Source organism: Octodon degus, unplaced genomic scaffold, assembly GCF_000260255.1.
Source record: "Octodon degus isolate 3935 unplaced genomic scaffold, OctDeg1.0 scaffold00034, whole genome shotgun sequence".
NCBI lineage: Eukaryota > Metazoa > Chordata > Mammalia > Rodentia > Octodontidae > Octodon > Octodon degus.
In genome coordinates this window covers 11,293,075-11,299,804 of record NW_004524610.1, presented here as the reverse complement: position 1 = coordinate 11,299,804, position 6,730 = coordinate 11,293,075, and the positions used below count along the sequence as shown (strand labels likewise).

General features: G+C 40.1%; 1 non-coding gene across 1 annotated transcript; it reads right to left on the bottom strand.

Moving 5' to 3' along the window:
- Nucleotides 1–6,085: 6,085 nt before the first annotated feature.
- On the bottom strand, nucleotides 6,086–6,449 carry LOC111816570. Its single transcript, XR_002820934.1, has one exon.
- Between the last annotated feature and the right edge of the window lie 281 nt (nucleotides 6,450–6,730).

Sequence of the window (6,730 nt, the reverse complement as noted above, 5' to 3'; positions counted from 1 at the left end):
AAGCACTTGGTGCAGACAACTCTTCGCAGCTAATCGGAGCAGAGGTGTGCTCCCGCGGCGGAGCTCTTTAGGCAGATTTGTATTCATTTCCTAGGACCACCACATCGAATCACCATAAAGGCAATAACATAGAACAAGAGCGGTGTGTTCCACCACAGCCCTAAAGCGCAGGCATCTACAGTCAAGGTGGCGTGGAGCGGCTCTCCCTCTTGTACCGGGTGGTGACGCCAAGCCGTGGCCGCCTCGCTGCCGTCCTTGCCCCAGCGTCACGGGGGCTTGCTACTTGTCTTCTCAGGCTGTCTGCATGTCATCCTCGGCATTTCCGAGCGTGCTCCGGACGGTAACTGGAGCGCACTCAGGTTATCTAAGGCCATATTTCCACCACCAAATCCTTAAAGGAATCACATTTAGCCCTTTCTCCAGGTATGGTCCCCACTACTACGGCCCGACAAAGAGGACCTGGACTTTTACACATGGATCTCTTTGGAGCCCGTAGAAATAACTTACTGTCTCCTTGTTGAAGCATTAATGTCAAGTACTGGCACCTCCATTTATACCATAGTGCGCTGAACTTTGGTCACGTTTTATTTATTAACTCTGAATACCTAAGTCAGGCACAGTTTTTCCTAGCTCAGTTATTTCTCCACTGCCTTCGTGTGCCTTTCCTCATTGTTCACCTAGTCTCTGAAAAACTATGTTTATTCTTCTGATTAATAAAAATACCATAGTATTAGCATGTTCTTGTCTTTATCTAATATTTCTCCAGCCCCCATGATTCTCCAAGATCTCTGACAGAAATTCACTTGCAATCCCCAAGTCCCATGCCTTCGCTTGCCCAGAAATTCCATGGGCTTTTGTGAAAACGTTATTATAATCTTCCTGGCCTGAACTGTCCTCACTGGAGACAGACAATGTGTCACATGCTGCAGCAGCCCTCTAAGAGCCCAATCCCAGTGGATACACCTGCTTGCCATCCCTTAACTTCACCCACCTTTGGGACATGCACCACGACACTGGAGGGCCTACCGGAGGAGCGTGAAGCAGTCCGTGCCAGCGGTCACCTGCAGGGGTAATGGAGTGGTTTATCACCTCACCAAGGGATAGCATCCTCCAAGGGAGGGCTATGCCGGAGGGCTGGTTTCCTCAGAAGAAAGTAAAGCAAATACTTCGATGTCTAGAAGAAAGTCAATCAGCCTGAATAGCAAACACACAGAGAAATTTCCACTTGGTCAAAGTAGTCCCACTGACAAGACGGTTGGGCAGGGAGCCCTGTGAATGAATTCTTCCTGTAAAAAAGCTCTGGTTACATTCAGCCAGGAAAAAGTACTGTAAGAACATGTTTATAAAATAATCTTAGTATACACTTATTGTGGAAAACTTAGGAATTACATTTTTAAATCTTAAAATTATTCAGAATTCCCATCACTAAGATAAATCACAATTAACAGTTTGCTACATATCCTCTAAGTCTTTTTCAAAAATACTTATGCTTACTGTTTGTTGTAACTCTGAAGTCAGTTTCTTTGTTGATTTGCCTTAGTTTATATCTCATGTAGCATTGTAAACATGCAGCTAAATTTAACATTGCAAATCAATTTCCTACCTTATTAAGCACGGTTTCCAAACATAATTTCAGTGAGTGTATAACATCCTCTCATGTAACTTTACTTAACCATTCTTTAATACGATATAGATTTTGAATATATATATATATATATATATATTCTGGGTCAAATATGTTACTTCACCATTGTTTTAGTATAGTATAAGTTCTCAATGTAGAAATACTAAATGAAAAATTTATACTTCTAAGACTTTTGCTATATGCTAAATAATCCAATTCCAATGAATTAATGTACTTCCTGGCATATAGAAAATAGTATATTAAGGCTAGTTAACTTTAGTAGAAATTTTCTATTGAAAAGATTGCACCAGGTAATAGTTCACTGTTATTACCATCTTACCAGGAATACTTCTGAGTCCCTATTAAACTTTTACTTCACATTTAGAAAGGGGTCCCAAGATCTGAGAGACCAACATCACCAGGTACGTACTGTAAAAATTATGTACTGGATTTAGATGTGGCACTTGCTTTACTTCAGTCTCTCTAAACTAAACTTTCAGAAATGTTCCACAGATTTAGCAGCTGCTCTCTACCCATCAGGTCCAAAACATACATAGTTTACATTTCCCAAAATGTAAAGAAAAGGCAAAAAGACAGACACACAGACATAGAAAGACAGCACTTGTGTCTATACCGACATGAAAATTGGTCTGCGTGGCTTGCCATTCTTTTAGGAATAGCTTCCTATTTTATCTCAGCCTTAGTCACAGAAAAACTAACGTTTATTTTCTCTTTCATAAAACACTCGATATACTACTGTAACTATGAACATTTGATTCTCCCGTGTGTTTTGAAAGACTTTTCTTGAATATACCAAAATGTTTTGCCTTATACTTTCACATAAGGATGATTTATAAGGGTTTCTTACAGATCCATGCTGTTCCACCCACAAGGGTTGACCACTGGTCACTCTTAAAATTGGGAGAAAAATAGCTCATTAAAAAGCAATATTATATCTCTTATTCAGCTGCCATGAAGTCCAACTTGAACTGCAATATATTTTAAGCCTGAGCTTGTATCCTTTCCAAATCTGGCTTTCAAACCACACTTCATATTAATACAACAGTAGTCCAGTGTGTTCTGTTTAATCTATAAAATTTCACCCTAATGTTGCTTGGATAACAAGGAATCTATTTATCCTGCAAGAAAAATTATTAGTCTCAAGTGAAATTTCATTATGAATTTTTCCATTCTATCAGTAGGTGTATGTGTTGCCACTATCCAAGGAGTTCAGCTGCACTGTTACAAGCAAACTGTGCTGTATAACATCATCAGCTGCACAAGTTATGTGGGTGAGGACGGCTATTTCAGTTTGAAGGTCAGGGGTGGGGATCCTGCCTTAAGGCTTGCAACTTTCAAAAACACAGGCCACGTGTTCAGCATTAGATTCACATTTTAGATTGTAAACAACTAAAATGCTGCAGATGAGTACACTAGATACAGTAAATAAAGACAAATATTAACCTATGATCTCAACACTCGTACACCAAGAGCTCTGCTTAGGACATATGCTCCTCATCAATGCAATAAGCACTTCAGAGATTGCACATAGTAAGGATTGCTTTTGTAAAAAGAAAAAAAATGAAAGGAGTTACAGAAATGGGAGGAAAGAAGGAAAGTAGGAAGCAAAGGAGGGAGAAGGCAGAAAAGAAGCAGAGAAGGAGGAAAACAAGAAACAGAGAGAGGCAGAGGGAGAGAAGGGCCCAGAGTAACATAGCCACATACAAACTTGGCTGTCAGACTTTGGGGCTATGAATATGTGTGTTAATTCAGGACCAATGTCATACTGATCTTGATTCTAGTCACTTGGATTTATTTTCTTCTCTTGCTGATTTTAGCTCTGTGATATGATCTTACTAGATGTTTGACAGGCCTGGTATCATCAGCATCCATTGCTACCCACAGTCTTTATTCTAACAGAATCCTTCCTTCCTTCCTTCCTTCCTTCCTTCCTTCCTTCCTTCCTTCCTTCCTCCCTCCCTCCCTTTCTTCCTTCCTCCCTCCCTCCCTCCCTTCCTCCCTTCCTTCCTTCCTTCCTTCTTTCCTTCTTTCCTTCTTTCTTTCCTTCCTTCTTCCAGATTCATTGCTGCACACCACTGATTTAGTTTGGAATTTCCTACACTGGACCTTGGTTAACTTTGTCATTAAACAGGAAGAGTCAAATCCCCCATGCTACACCTTTGTCCCTATTAACCTCACACTGATTTTCACTGGGTTGGCTGTTTTAAAAGAATCTCTACCTAGATTTCCCTGGAGCTCTAAACTTTTAACTATTCTGAAGAAAATCATAAATATCTTTATGACTTTTCAATGTAGCCAATAGAACCCAAAATGTATTCTCAGGTGCAATTTTGGAAAGAATATTTCCATCTCTACAAAGAATAATTAGCATGAGTCAATCTACATGAAGGACAGTCAAAGGTAAGCTTGGCTTGCTAACTCTCTCTCTCTCTCTCTCTCTCTCTCTCTCTCTCTCTGTCTCTCTCTCTCTCTCTCTCACACACACACACACACACAAACACAAACAGCAAATCAGTATTTTCTTCTTAGATTTAAGTAGTCTTTCTTTGATAAAAGTTAAAAAAATACAGCCATATATTTCAAATCTATTTTCCAAATTGTATGACATTAATATGCATACATTTTTAAAAAACAGTTACATCCTGATTGTCAGAAATTTATAGTAAATAAAAGAATGAAAATCATTCACAAGCCATTATCTTTGTTTTTAAGAACTATGTTATAGATTATCATAGGATATTTATAGTTTTGTCATATTTTTCAAGCAGCTGAAATGTAAGGGTTTTAGGACCACAATACTACTTTCTAAATTTTCATCTTCTTTGATCATGAAATTCTGTGAATTAATTTTTCTTGATATCTTGGTTACTTTTCTCTCATTGCTGGCACAAAATACCTGACACTCAAACTTAAGGAAGGAAACGTTTATTTAGCTCACAGTTAGTGGAGGTTTCAGTCCATCCTCAGCTGGCTCCAGGGCAGAGTGGCACATGGCAGTGGGCAGCTGTTCACGGCAGTGGAAAACAACAAAGAGCAAGGGGAGAAGCAGCTGCTGTGGCAGCTAACAAGGCTCTTCCCCTTCCTTACATTGTATGCAGATTACCTATCCCAGGGTGGGTGGAGCACTCACAGCTATAATCCCATTATTGAATTATGAATTAATCACAATCTCTAGAAAGAAGCCTTCCCCAATGACTGTATGAGGCTTTGTGGGGAAAACTAGACACAAACCATAACACATACCCTCATGTTTAACCACTTAAAGATTTTGAACTCAACATTAAAATTTTACTTGTAGAAAATTGGAGTGAATTAGTAATCCAGATAAATCTCACATGAAAATGTTCTGAAGTTAATGTGACCCACCAGAATCACTGCAGAAGTACAAATGTAGCTAACCAGATTTTGGAATGCTTTGCATAGAAACGAACATCAGATAAACTAAAGGGCAAAAGCTGTGTGACAAGACTCATACATTTAAGTGATATTGAAAGGCAATCAAATGTACCTTCTTCTGTATTGTTTCATACCTTATCTTCCCCTTTAATCCAATGAAAATCCCAAAACATAAACTGAGATTTTGTCAGGTTTCAGAGAGGCAAATGCGGGACAGCCAAGAGCCCTCCAAGACGCAAAATTCAGATCTGAAGACTCTGAAGTTAGGTCCAGGAAGTAAGATCACAGGCAGGAGTTGGAAGTGCTCAGAAGCCAAGCATCTAAATGTTCATTTCTCTAGCCCATTTTTGACTGGGTCTTCAATTTTTGAACTTTTTTTAGTTCTTTGTATACTGTGGCTATAATTTTCTGTGTGAGTGGCAGCTAGTAAATCTTTTCCTATTCTGTAGGTTAATTCTTCACTCTACTGACTGATTCTTTTGCTCTACAAAATCTTTTCAGTTGGATATAATCTCACTGTTGGTTGACATGGCCAACTTTGCTGCTATTTCTTGTGTGCTTGAGGTTCTTTTTAGGAAATCCTTTCCTATACTGATTCTGAAAGTGTTTTATCTATTTTATCTTTTAGAATGTATAGTATGTCCATTTTAATGTTTAGATGTTTGATCTATTTCATTGTGATTTTTAGTATGTTGTGAGAGAGGATGGCCAAGTTTCAATCTTCTACAGGTGACCCATTTTCCCAGCAGCACTTGTTGAATAGGTTGTCTTCCCTGAAGCATTTGCTTTTAGCCCCTTTGACAAAGATCAAACAGTTGAATATGGGACATGACCATTCTGGAAGACAGCAGTAAGCAAATGAGTGGAGCAAAAAACATAATAAGCTACCCATTGTCTTTAGGGTTTTTTTTTGTAGAGCTAAAGGTAGAGTCCAGAACACATCTGCCAAGTGTTCCACCCAGCTACAGGCCCCACCCATCACCAAGCCATTGTGACAAGAGAGGTGTTGACAAGCCTCCAAGTTGAGGCCAATGGGTTTTTTTTTAAGAGCAGAGTCACTTGGATAATCAGCAGCCTGGAGCAGGCCTGGCCTGGTCTATCTGATCAGTTCATCACTTCTGAGCGCGGGACCGGCAGGACCTGCTCAGGGACCTACAGGGCAACTCCTGCCTACACAGTCTAGCTGCATAGCACCCTCAGGAGAAGGAGGCTTCCCAAGAGGGCAGCTTCACACTTCAGAGAGGCCTATCAGGGCTGGGGTTACAGCCAGATCAAATAAGACACAGGTGCAGACAAGAGCCCTACAGGCTCACTCACAGGCTGATTTGCACACTCAGCTGTCCCAGGAATTCCACACATAGTCTGCACACACACGTCCTCTACCCAGGCTGCTCTCCTCCATGGCCTTTTATTCCTGGTTGCTTTTCCTCTCTACAATTTAATTCCTTTAAAAATCAAATATTAGAACATCAATTATCTATTTGCTTATTTTTCTACTTGATGTGGAAACAGAGAATATAAACTAAGAAGTTTTAATTTTTTTTTTATTTATTTGAGAGAGAGAGAGAGAGAGAGAGAGAGAGAGAGAGAGTGGTGTGTGTGTGTGTGGCCAGCTCAGCCCACCAGGGGGCGGGGCTGGCTGGCATGTGGTGCTGGGGGATTGAACCGCGGTCCCTGATGCTTTGCCAA